This window comes from Xenopus tropicalis, chromosome 1 (genome assembly GCF_000004195.4).
Source record: "Xenopus tropicalis strain Nigerian chromosome 1, UCB_Xtro_10.0, whole genome shotgun sequence".
Lineage (NCBI taxonomy): Eukaryota > Metazoa > Chordata > Amphibia > Anura > Pipidae > Xenopus > Xenopus tropicalis.
Window position 1 is genome coordinate 78,900,722 of NC_030677.2, and position 13,099 is coordinate 78,913,820.

The 13,099-nt window shown below is 41.5% G+C and overlaps 1 long non-coding RNA gene across 1 annotated transcript; it reads left to right on the forward strand.

The window, feature by feature from the left end:
* The first annotated feature begins 2,733 nt into the window (after positions 1-2,733).
* Positions 2,734-8,131, forward strand: LOC116411450. The gene is made up of 2 exons (XR_004223082.1): positions 2,734-3,378; positions 8,026-8,131. It is a non-coding gene; the product is annotated as an uncharacterized LOC116411450 (long non-coding RNA).
* The last annotated feature ends 4,968 nt before the right edge of the window (positions 8,132-13,099 follow it).

The window sequence follows — 13,099 nt, forward strand, 5'->3', positions numbered from 1 at the left end:
GTAGTGGATCCCTCAGGGAATTCTCTATCCTGATTCCCTATTCACTTGGATCCCTACACTACAGGCAATATGGCCTGGGAGAAATATCTCCAGAAAAACTGCAAATCCTATGCAGGAGCTCAATGCTGCTCATTCTAGCTCAACCCTAACTGCCTTACACTCCTAGAGTGTACTATAAAGGGAGCTACACCTGCCACTATCTAATGCCTCATTCACGGGGCCCTGTTCCCCGACTTCACTGGGCCTGGGCCCATGCCCTGGGCTCTCAGCACACATCCACCTTGTCCCTAAGGTGGAAGCAAACAACAGGAAGGTGCCACTCCTCTCCCAACACTATACCAAAGTCAGGCAGGATGTGGTCACCAACCTTCTAACCAATAGCACACACATGTTAATGAACTCACTTAGATACATTCCCTTCTGCCCAGCAACTAAAAAAAAAAAAAACCTGTAGGGATTTAAAGCCATAGGGACCATTTAACCCTATGGGTCCCTACAGACAGCTAGAATATTTAAATGCCTTTATAATGGGTTTGGGTGTGTTAATATAAAAATGAATTTGGACAGAGAGCAGTCAGTGTTTTTCTGAGAATCTATTTGCTCAATGAATGGTGGGATGTTTCCCACCTTCTTATGGACACTAAGAAACAGAAAAGATAAAATGCATGTTCAAGAAATCTTCCAAACCACTCTTAAAGGCATTAATAGAATCTCCCATCACCTGGCAGGGCATTCTGAAACATTACTACCCTCACAGTGAAGAACCACGCTGCTGCAAATGTTCTCTAATTTAAAAGGGTGGTCTCTGGTGAGGTCCACTGTGCCACTCCAGGTTAGAAGCCTAGCCAGCACAAGATGGAATCATGCAGTTCCAGCTATTTTTTTATTGTTATTTATTGTTATACTTTGTATTTATCTATTATTAACTTAATAATCCCCTGTTTGTATTAATGTATTCTACTGCACAGCGCTGTGTACATAAGTAGCGCTTTATAAAAAAAGATATACATACATACATTCAATCCGTATGTCCTGTATACAGAATAGCTTTTCCTTCTATTTCTCCTGCTTGTGTACTACCACTAGATGGCACATGGGTACGTTTATAGCTATGCAGATGATTTCTGGTCTAATTTGAACCTTTACAATGCTGAAACCTACATAAGGTCACCTGCTGTAAGGGGGGGTCTGGGATGTCATGATCCATTACATCTCATTATATATAATGTATTTGGGGCTAAAGTATATAAGACACACGTGGCAGTTACTCAACAGTGTATTTTACCTGGCAGAGAAATATCTGAAGCCTCTCATGCTGCTCCTTTTGATGTATATGGAAAATGTCTGACACAGTAGGTAAAGGTGAACCTTGTTCCAAAAAAAGCAGAAATTTAATAACCCCCTTTACTAGCAGTGTTAGGCTAATGCCACACGAGGCGTAGGGCAGATATTTTCGGCAAGCTTAAAATCGCTTGCTGAAAATTTCGCCCTACGCCTCCAACATGTGCCTGCACCCGAATGAATGAGATACACTTGGGTGCAGGCACATGCAAAGTCTCACGTTTTCATGCATATATCGGCTACATGTGCCTGCACCTGAGTGTATTCCATTCATTCAGCTGCAGGCACATGTAGGAGGCGTAGGGCGGAATTTTCAACAAGCGCTTTTACGCTTGCTGAAAATATCCGCCCTACGCCTCATGTGGCATTAGCCTTTTTATCTGTAATTAGACAGTACCTTGTACTTGATCCCAACTACAATATAATGAATCCTTAATGGAGGCAAAACAATCCTGAGGTTTATTTAATGTTTAAATGTTTTTCAGTACACTTAAGGAATGGAGACCTAAATTACAAAAAGGCCCGGGTCCCAATCATTCTGGATAACAGGTCCCACAGCTGTATAATATATACTATTTGTATAAGATGTGGGTAGCACCCAATAGTATATTATAGTACAGGTATCGGACCCCTTATTCCGAATTACGAAAAGACAATCTCCCATTGACTCCATTTTAATCAAATAATTCACATTTTTAAAAATGATTTCCATTTTCTCTGTAATAATAAAACAGTACCTGTACTTGATCCCAGCTAAGATATAATCAATCCTTATTGGAGGCAAAACAATCCTATTGGGTTTAATTACTGTTTAAATAATGTTTTTTAGCAGACTTTAAGTAGGAGATCCAAATTACGGAAAGACCCCTTATCCGGAAAACTCCAGGTCCTGTACATTCTGGATAATGGGTCCCATACCTGTACATATTATTTATATTTTATCAATAGTATGGTTTCTTATAAAATATGCACATATTGCATCCAGTCAAAACACCACTGCTTAGACCATGCACAAAACTATTCTACTGTAGGCATTTAAACTACAGCACTGAAAACATGATTATTATTGGTTTTTAGCACTCTTCTTTTTTTTTTTTTACCATTGAGTTTTATTGAGGAACAGATTACAGACATAGTTTCCAGTCAGGACATCCAAGAGGAGATCATATGGTACAAAACATATATCAAACTTTTGTGACATAACATGTGGTTTGACGGATCTCGCTATAACATTACATACCCTGTAATACTGAGTTCCACTGTTTTTGTACTTTATAAATCTACAATGAACTACTACTTTAACACAACTATAAACTGTGCATTGCCAACGCTTTTCCCTGGAGTTTCTAGACCAGAGTGGTGGGATGGATGTGTGGTAGAGATAGAGGGGAGGGGGGGCAACACTCATTTTGTTTCTGGTGTTGAGTTGCTCTGTTATTGGGATGGTATCAGTTTCCTATGTTGTGTTTGTCTAGCCACGAGGACCAAATTTTCTCAAATTTGTTTGGGCATCCTCTTCTGACATATAGTAATCTGTATGTGGGCATTGCTTGGTTGATTTGGCTTACCCAGAATTGTATGGATGGAGCTGAGTGGGCTTTCCATTTCATTGTGATAGACTTACGAGCATATGCTAGTAGAATAGAGATGAGAGCTCTTTCCGCAGTTGTTGGGGCTAAATCAGTAATTTGGTTTAGTAGCATTCCGGATGGTGTTACCGTAATGGGGGTGCTGGTTAGATCAGATATATAGTCCGCTACCTCTGTCCAGAAGCTCGCTATTTTACTGCAAGTCCAGACCATGTGGATGAAGTCTGCTGGGGATTGGTGGCAGCGGGGACATTCGTCTGACTGGGATGGGGATATCTTTGCTAGTACTTTGGGTGTGATATATGCCCTGTGCAAGAATTTATATTGTATTAGCCTATCCCTTGAGGCCACTATATAGTCAAAGATTGAGTCAAGGGTTTCCTTCCATTGCTCTTTGTTCATGTCTGGTATATCTATTAGCCATTTGTTGTAGAGTTTGTTTAATAAGGTATTGTAATAAACTGCTGGCTAGCAGTGGGTTAATACTTCTGCTGTGTTAGTTCAGGTACAGATACACACTGGAACTTTTGGTATATTTATTAGAACATGGCAGGTAGATCTGGCCTGCTCCATGCTTGCTCTCAGCTTAACAGGAAGCACACAACAGGAATAGGAATATCATCATCAAGCAATGGCAAAACAGCCAGAATGCCATTAACCAAGATGTCTACACAAGCAGGTTACTACATTCCTCCCTTTTTAGCAAAAAGTAGATCTCGACAATATATATATTATATATATATATAACCAACAGTTATAACTCAGTTCTAAACATTTTAAAGTGGAAATGTCCAAGTTAACCATAACATAGTGGCATTATAAGTCCAGTCTGTCAGGAGGCTTGCGTGCTCATATCGGATACCTCCGTTCACCCTCAGAGGCTGTAGCACTGGTTGGATTAGATGGATTGTTGGCATCTGGTAATTCCTGTGAGGGCGCTACAGGTACTTGAAAGTCAATGGTAGAAAATGAAGGAGGTACGGGTGACACACTCTTATCTGGAACCAGATGCTCCACATGGACATGAATGTGACGGTTACCAATTTGAACCTCGTACGTCAGGGGACCCCTTCTATGGCAAATGGTCCCTGGAGACCAAAGGCGCCCTGAGTGGCGGAAGTCTCGAACCAAAACCTTATCACCTTGGTAAAAGTCTTTGTATCTTTGTCTGGAGCTATTATGTGCTCTGACTTGTTGCTTCTGATGTTTCTCCACTGTATCAGCTAAAGAGGGTTTAATCAAATCCAACCTGCTTCGGAGGTGCCTCTTTAAAAACAGTTCCGCTGGGGTACTTTCAGTGACTGAATGTGGAGTATTCCTATAATTAAACAGAAATCGACAAAGTCTCAACTCTCCTGTAGTGCGAGCGGACTCACTGGCTACTGAGTGTTTCATCCAAGCTTTTTTAAATGTCTGAACAGCCCGTTCAGCAGCACCATTTGAAGCTGGGTGATAAGGTGGGGTCAATTTGTGCTTGATACCATTTTGTTGCAAGAAGTACTGGAATTCCTGAGATGTGAACTGAGGTCCATTATCCGAAACTAATTCCTTTGGCAGACCATAGGATGCAAACAAATTACGCAGCAAGGTAATCGTTTTCTCGCTTGTACTCGTTTTAGTGGGTAACACCTCCAACCACTTGGAATAGCTGTCGATAACCACAAGAAATGTTTGCTGGTTTATTTCAGCATAGTCGATATGGATTCTTTCCCACGGCGATGTGGCCCATGTCCATGGGTGAAGGGGTGCAGTGGGTGGCTGATTTTGTACAGAAGCACAAGCAGTACACTGACTTACAAAAATTTCTATATCTTGATCCAGGCCTGGCCACCACAGGTAACCACGAGCTCGTGCTTTCATTCTGTTTACACCTGGATGGCCTTCGTGAAGTTCATGCAAGAGCCTCTGACGATATTTTGGGGGAATGACAACCCGTATCCCCCACAGTAAACAACCTTGATCTATGGAAAGCTCATCTCTCTTTTCAAAATATGGCTTAAGGATTTTGTCAGAGCTGTAATTTGGCCAGCCTTTGGAAGTAAAGTCCCACACTTTTGCCAGAAGAGGATCACGACTTGTTGCAGCTGCAATATCTTTGCAAGAAATAGGTAGTTCCTCTGCAAATGAAACTTGAAAAATGACACTTTCGTCATGAACATCTGTTGTATATGGGCACGGAAGCCGTGATAGAGCATCTGCATTCCCATGATCCTGAGAACGTCTATATATAATATCATAGTCATATGCCAATAGGAGTAGTGCCCACCGTTGCATTCGAAGTGCTGCCAATGTTGGAATTGCTGATTTTGGCCCAAGAATGGCCAGAAGTGGTTTGTGATCAGTGACCAGTGAAAACTTCCTTCCATAAAGATATTTATGAAATTTTTTTACTCCAAAAATAATACTTAGTGCCTCCCGCTCTATTTGAGCATAGTTGCGCTCTGTTTGTGTTAGGGTTCTAGACGCAAAAGCAATTGGATGTTCTTCTCCATTAGGCAGTATATGTGATATAACTGCTCCAACTCCGTAGGGTGAGGCATCACATGCTAATCTGAGTGGCTTACTAGGGTCATAGTGTGCTAGCCACTTGCTGTTGGTTAGTCTTTGCTTTGCATCCTGAAATGCTTTTTCACACTCGGCTGACCAAGCCCACTTGGTATCTTTCTGCAAAAGTTCATGTAAGGGTTGCAATAATGTTGACAGATTTGGAAGGAACCGTCCATAGTAATTTAGCAGTCCTAAGAAGGAGCGTAGTTCAGACACATTTGAAGGTGAAGGTGCATTAACAATAGCAGTTAACTTTGTTTCTGTTGGGTGAAGACCTTGTGCATCTATGCGGTATCCTAAGTATTCTACAGACTCCTGGAGGAAGTGACACTTGGACAATTTTACTCGCACCCCAGATGCTTTTAATTTTGATAACACCTTGTCTAACAGTGCCAAGTGCTTTTCAACAGTTGAACCTGTAATTAAAATGTCATCCAGAAAACAGACCACATGATCAATTCCTTGAAGAATCTGATCCATTGCATGCTGAAAGATTGCTGGAGCTGTAGATACTCCAAATGGTAAGCGCTGGTATTGGAACAACCCCTTGTGTGTGTTAATGGTAAGAAATGGCTTTGAATCCGGATCCAGCTCTAGCTGTTGATAGGCATTTGATAAATCAATTTTGCTAAAGTATTTACCTCCAGCAAGTGTAGCAAACAAGTCCTCTACATTTGGTAGTGGGTAGGGTTCTGGTTCAATACAGCGATTGACAGTGACCTTGTAGTCACCACAAAGTCTAATAGTTTTGTCCTTTTTGGGGACCACTACAATTGGGGCAGGCCAGCTGCTGTATTTGACACGTGACACAATACCATAATGTTCCATTCTTTCTAGTTCTTTCTCCACAGGTTCTTTAAGAGCATATGGCAAAGGACGTGGCTTATGAAAAATGGGCTTTGCATCTGAATTTACAGTGATAGTTGCCTTTAGCCCCTTAATACTGCCAAATTCTTCCTTAAAGATGGAGTCATGTTTACTCAGGATCTGTTCCAGATTTTTGTGAAAGGCAGCTTCAGTTTGTTTGATAGTAAATATTTTAGCCCAATTCAGCTTTAGGTGCTTCAACCAATTTCTGCCCAAAAGGGTGGGCCTGTTGCCCTTCACAACCACTAAAGGCAATGTAAATGACTGACCTTCATATGTGACTGGTGCTAGAATCTCTCCAAGTACAGGAATCTTCTCTCCAGTATAAGAAGTGAGATGTAAAAGTGAGTTCTGCAGTGCAATTCCACCTAAACAGTTCTTGTAAACAAACTCTGATATTAGTGATACAGATGCACCTGTGTCAAGTAACATGTTTACTGGATGCCCATCAATTTCTAGCTTAATATGAATGCCATCATCTCCCCCATGTGTAGTATTGACTGTATTCAAGTCTGTGCAGTCACTTTCCTGGCTGTCACAATTAGACACATATTGCGCCCTGGGCCTGCCTGGTTTGCTTCTGCAGACACGAGCAATGTGGCCTAACTTTCCACAATTTCTACAGGTTTCTGATTTATATCTGCAGTTCAGTTGCTGATGCTGGCCCCCACAGCGGTAGCAGGTTTTGACCCTTTGTGTCTGAAATGCTTGCTCACCTGTAACTGACACTGTAGGTGGCTGTGGTGAATTTGGTGAAATGGGTTTAGACCCTGTAGTTATTTTAGGGATATCTGTAAATGAAGAACTATTTTGCTGTTTGAATTGCTGAGAGTCACTTCTAGTTAATTCTATGGCCAAGGCAATGTTACAAGCAGACTTGAAAGTGAGATTTGCTTCATTTAGCAGCTTATACAGGTAGAACTCATCATGGAGGCCACATACAAACTTATCTCGCAAAGCCTGATCCAGGAATGTACCAAATTCACAGGAGGCAGATAGCCGTTTTAAATCCAAAATATAGTCTGCAAGGCTTTCCCCCACTTTGTGATTTCTCCTATAAAATCTAAAGCGTTCAGCAATGATGATAGGCTGGGGTTTATAATGCTGAGAGAGGGTCTCTGTAATTCTCTCATAGGACAAGTCAGTGGCCTTTGCAGGAGCTATAAGAGTTTTAAGGAGACTGTAGGTTTTTGCTGGCAGTGTAGCAAGTAAAATATCTGCTTTCTTTTCCTGACTAACATCATTTGCAGACAGCCATCTCTCAAATCTTTCCAAATAAGACTCAAATTCTTCAGCAGATTCTGAAAACTCTGGGACTTTCCCAATGGCAGACATTGTAGCAAGTTACTCACTGTGCACAGAAGAAATCATGTAGCCTGTGCAGCCTGTTTGCTCTGCTGCTGAGTCTGTTTCTGAGTCCAAATACACAAATCCTCGTCGCCACTGTAATAAACTGCTGGCTAGCAGTGGGTTAATACTTCTGCTGTGTTAGTTCAGGTACAGATACACACTGGAACTTTTGGTATATTTATTAGAACATGGCAGGTAGATCTGGCCTGCTCCATGCTTGCTCTCAGCTTAACAGGAAGCACACAACAGGAATAGGAATATCATCATCAAGCAATGGCAAAACAGCCAGAATGCCATTAACCAAGATGTCTACACAAGCAGGTTACTACAGGTATCATTGGCCAGAGCCAAAAGGGCGTAGGCGCGGGAGAGGGCCTTGGTGTGTGGACAGTTGTGTGCTTGTTCTTCTATTCGGGAGGGGGTAGTTTGTAGGATTGTTCCTTGAAACTGTGAGTGTACTGCATGTCTCAATTGTAGATATCGGAAGAGCATCTTATTTGGTAGGTTAAAGTTATTTTTTAGTGTCTGGAAGTCTAGAAGTTTCCCTTCCTTAACTATATCCTGAATATACTTGACTTGGAAGCTGGCCCATAACTGGGGGTCTGGTATGGTTTGGAGGTTACATAGTTACATAGTTACATAGTTACATAGGGTTGAAAAAAGACCATTGTCCATCAAGTTCAACCCATCCGAGTAGTTTGTGCTGTAGTTTGGGGTTACACCAGAGCGGGGTGAGTTCAGAGCAGTGGTTTTGTGGTTTGGGGAAGAGGCTGAGGGCAGTGTTCCAGGCCCATACTATTTCTTTCATGAGCGGGGTTGCTTTTGGGGTGTAGGAGCAGCCCCTATATAAAAGGTTCTTTAACTCTTCGTATGAGCCCACTGTCTGGGCTTCAAGGCGTGTGGCCGGGTTGTCCAGGGTTGGTGCTGCCCACCAGTTTGCTGTGGTTAGTTTAGCGGCTATATAATATAGAAAGAGGTTTGGGGCTGCTAAGCCTCCCGCCTGGGTTGGAAGTTGAAGTTTGGCTATGCTGATTTTGGGTGTGGAGGGGTGCCAATATAGTTGTATAAGGAGTGCCCTGATTTTGGTGAAAAAACTGTTGGGTATTTTGGTAGGTGATTGTCTAAATATATATGTGAATTTTGGTAGTATTACCATTTTAAAAAGGTTAAAGGAACAGTAACACCAAAAAATGAAAGTGTATAAAAGTAATTACAATATAATGTACTGTTGCCCTGCATTGCTACAACTGGTGTGTTTGCCTCAGAAAGATTACTATAGTTTATATAAGTAAGCTGCTGTGTAGCCATGGAGGCAGCCATTCAAAGGAGAAAAGGCACAGGTTACTTAGCAGATAACAGATAAACCTCCATTATATGGGGCTTATCTACTAGTTATCTGCTATGTAACCTGTGCCTTTTCTCCTTTTTTCCAGCTTGAATGGCTGCCCCCATGGCTACACAGCAGCTTATTTATATAAACTATAGTAGTCTTTCTGAGGCAAACACACCAGTTGTAGCAATGCAGGGCAACAGTACATTATATTGTAATTACTTTTATACACTTTCATTTTTTGGTGTTACTGTTCCTTTAATGCGGCCAATGAGGGATAGTGGTAGGCGAGTCCAGGCCTTCACTTTCTGTTCTACTGTTTGCAGTAGGGGTAGCAGGTTTAGTTCTGCAAATTTGTGAATATTTCTCTGAATTTTTATGCCCAGGTACTTAAATTCCTCAGTCCATTGGAGGCCTCCGGGTAATTGGGGCGGGGGTAATGGTTGTGGGTCTATTGGGAAGACTGCCGATTTGCTCCAATTTATTTTTAGGCCTGAGTAGTTAGTGTGCTTGTTTATAATATCCAGGGCTATGTTGAGTTCTATCCCAGGGTTGGCTAAGTAGAGCAGTGTATCATCAGCAAATAGTGATATTTTCTCGGTGACCCCTCCCAGTTTGAGCCCTCCTATCCTGGGTGATTGTCGTATGAGTGTCGCCAGCGGTTCCATGGCTATTGCGAACAGTAGGGGTGAGAGGGGGCAGCCCTGCCTGGTGCCCCTCTGCAATGCAAAGGGCAAGGATATGTTTTGGTTTGTACGTATAGTTGCTTCTGGGTCCCTGTACAGTGCTTGGATCCATTTCGTAAAGTTTTCTTTGAACCCCATGCTTTGTAAGGTTGCCCACAAGTAGGCCCATTCTACCGAGTCAAATGCTTTTTCGTTGTCTAGGGTGGCTATGACTCTAGAGCCTGCATTGTCGTGGGTCACACTAAGATTTGTATATAGGCGCCTGATGTTTATGTCGGTGGTCCTGGTTGGGATAAAACCTGATTGATCTATCTCTATTAACTGTGTTATCACTTGGTTGAGGCGTCTAGCAAGGATTTTTGCTAGAATTTTTGCATCGCAATTCATTAGAGATATCGGTCTGTAGGATGCACATTCTCTAGGGTCCTTGCCTGGCTTGGGGAGGACTATGATCATTGCCCTTCTCATAGAGTCTGGCAGGGGGGCCCCCTCTCTAACGTCGTTGAATAGGCTTACCAGGGAGGGGGTCAGTTCTTTTTGGTATTTCCTATACCATTCCATGGGGAGGCCATCTATTCCTGGTGTTTTGCCTGTTGGGAAGGTTTGGATAGCGTCAGACACCTCTTGTGCTGTTATGGGGGCTTCCAACAGGTGTCTGCCCTGGGCATCTAGAGTAGGTAGGTTGATCCTGGTTATATATGCTGCTATGTCGTCGGGCTCGACTGTTAATTTGGATTTGTACAGAGTTAAATAGTATTCCCGAAATGTCTCATTAATTGTTTTTGGGTGTGAGGTGTAGTTACCTGTGGATGTTGCTATATTTGATATTGCAGTGTTTTGGGCGGGGTCTCTGCTCAGATATGCTAGCAATTTGCCGCATTTGTCCCCAGATTCTAGGATATTGGTTTTATGATATAGTATATCTTTTTTTACTTTCTGAGTTTGCATAAGGAGGAGATCTGCCTGCGAGTTTTGCAATTCTGACAGTGTGTCAGGGCCGGGGTTCAGCACTCTTCTTATTGGCACAAACTAAACCTGAAATTTAATTTCTCTAATATTTGTATTCTCTAATATTTGTAACGCACTTGCATATAAAATTAGCCACCCAGAATTATTCATGTTTAGATAAAAATGTATACTTTTATTCATCAAGGTAACATTAAATTGAGAAGCAACATGTTGGCAATGCCATAATATTTTTTTTTTTTTTTAAGCTGGCATTGTCAAAATGTACTTTTTATTTCAAGTAACTGTTCCATTCATTCAACTCACCATTTTTCAAAGAATTCCCCATTTGCAGCAATTCCAGTTTTTCTGGCCTTTGGCAGGTCCACCTATCAGTTTTTTTTTTCTTTTTTTAAATCTTCAGGGGGAATTACCCACACCTTTTATAGCTTTTCCCAGAGGTGCAACTGGCTTGTACAAAATATTTCTCTGAACTTACACGATGCTTGTTTGCTTACTTGATACTGCTGGGGTCTGGTGATCTTGCTGGCTAGTCCATCAGACAGTATTCCAGCTTTCCTGTTTTTTCCCCAAAAATGTTTTGCATATCTAAGAATTAGGCCTCGGATTGTTGTCCCCATATACACGGATTAAGTGCTGATCACAGAGAATGCCATGACATTATAAAAAACATATTTTTGAGTGATTCCAAACTTTTAAATGCTGCGAGTGTAAAGATTTTACGGAATTCTAAACCAACCCTTTTAGATTGGCACTCATATCTAAAGGTTTGTCATGTTTAGATTGTTAACATTTTACATATAAAGTCAAACCCTGATTTATTGGATTTTATTTGATTTTTTTGGTGTTTTTGCCCACATCACTGGTGATGTTGGCTTATCCACTACTACTTCTTGACGATTGGTTGGTATAGGTTACTTCTCCTGGGCAAACGTAGTGCCTTTTATTACATAACCCCCATAGGGGTATATTTATTATGCTGTGTAAAAAGTGGAGTAAAATATTACTGGTGATGTTGCTCATAGCAGCCAATTAGATGCTTTGCTTTTATTCTCTGTTGAAATCTAATAAACCCATAGCTCTAAATTCCATACTGCGACCATAATGGCATTCATAAAAGTGTCTGCTGACAGGTGGTAGTTTTTGTATGTGCCTTTACCAAATCAGAGGCATTGTCAATACTAGAAATATGCTCCAGTACTCTCTGTTTAAAAGCCCAATAGGTCCTTCCTATTTATATCTTATCACACGGGCACCTGAGCATATAAATGACTCCCTCAGTCCTACAGGTAAAGTGTTGTTTAATCTTATGTACAGCACCAAATCTATCTGTTAACTGGCATAGATTAAACGTATTTGCAGGCCCTACATTTGCCACAAGCATGTGTCTCATTTGGGGTCGTGAAAGTCGGTGGCTTGTTCCTACCCAAATGACTCCTGACTAATTTGTCACGCAGATTGGGTGCCCGTCGACAGCAAGTCTGTGGATATTGGCCAATGGCAGGAACTAGAGCTGGATCAGTCTGCAATACATGCCAGTGTCACCTGAAAATCTGTTGTATCGAATGCCATTGATTGTTGAAAGTTCCAATAAAACGCATTTTAGGAGTGGATTCACCTATGTTCTTAATCTGTAACAGATTAGTACGGGGTGTACGGATTGCAAGGGAATATGCCCTATTGATCACGTTATGGCTATAGCCCCTATCCAACAACCAAGCTTTCAATTCACATGCTCTCCGTTTGAATATATCTTGATCCGAACAATTTCGGCGCAACCTTAAAAATTCCCCAATAGGGATTCCTGTTTTGGTGGCTATGGGGTGGTAACTGTCAAAATATAGAATTGAGTTGGTGGCTGTACTCTTACGAAAAAGATCTGTACTGATTTATCAGTCAGAATTGACAGAAATAGTGATGTCCAAAAAATCAATCCTATGCTGACTTGCTATATGTGTTAGACGTATATTTAGATCATTGTCACTAAGTGCAGAAAAGAATTCGTTAAGTAGATCCATGCTGCCTGTCCAAAAGAAGATCAAATCGTCTATATAGCGATACCAAAAGGGTATATATTGCATAAAAGCCACCATATGATCTCCAAACACCCAGTTCGCCTCCCACCATCCCATAAAGAGATTAGTGATCGCCACACCCCTCTGTTGTAGGTAGAATTTATCATGAAATGAGAAGAAATTGTGACGGAGACAGAATTCTGTAAGATCTGTTAGGAAATCAATATACTGCCCATCCCAGTCACTTTCTGTCTCCAGATTCTCCACTTTCTGTCTCCAAATTCTGGAATGGCAGTAGGTAAAGCTAAATCATGGGGCATAGCCATGATGGGGTTATCAAGTTTATTCATACCCTCATCCTCATTTTTATTGAGATGCTTCCTTAGCAATAGTTTACGACAAAAGAGA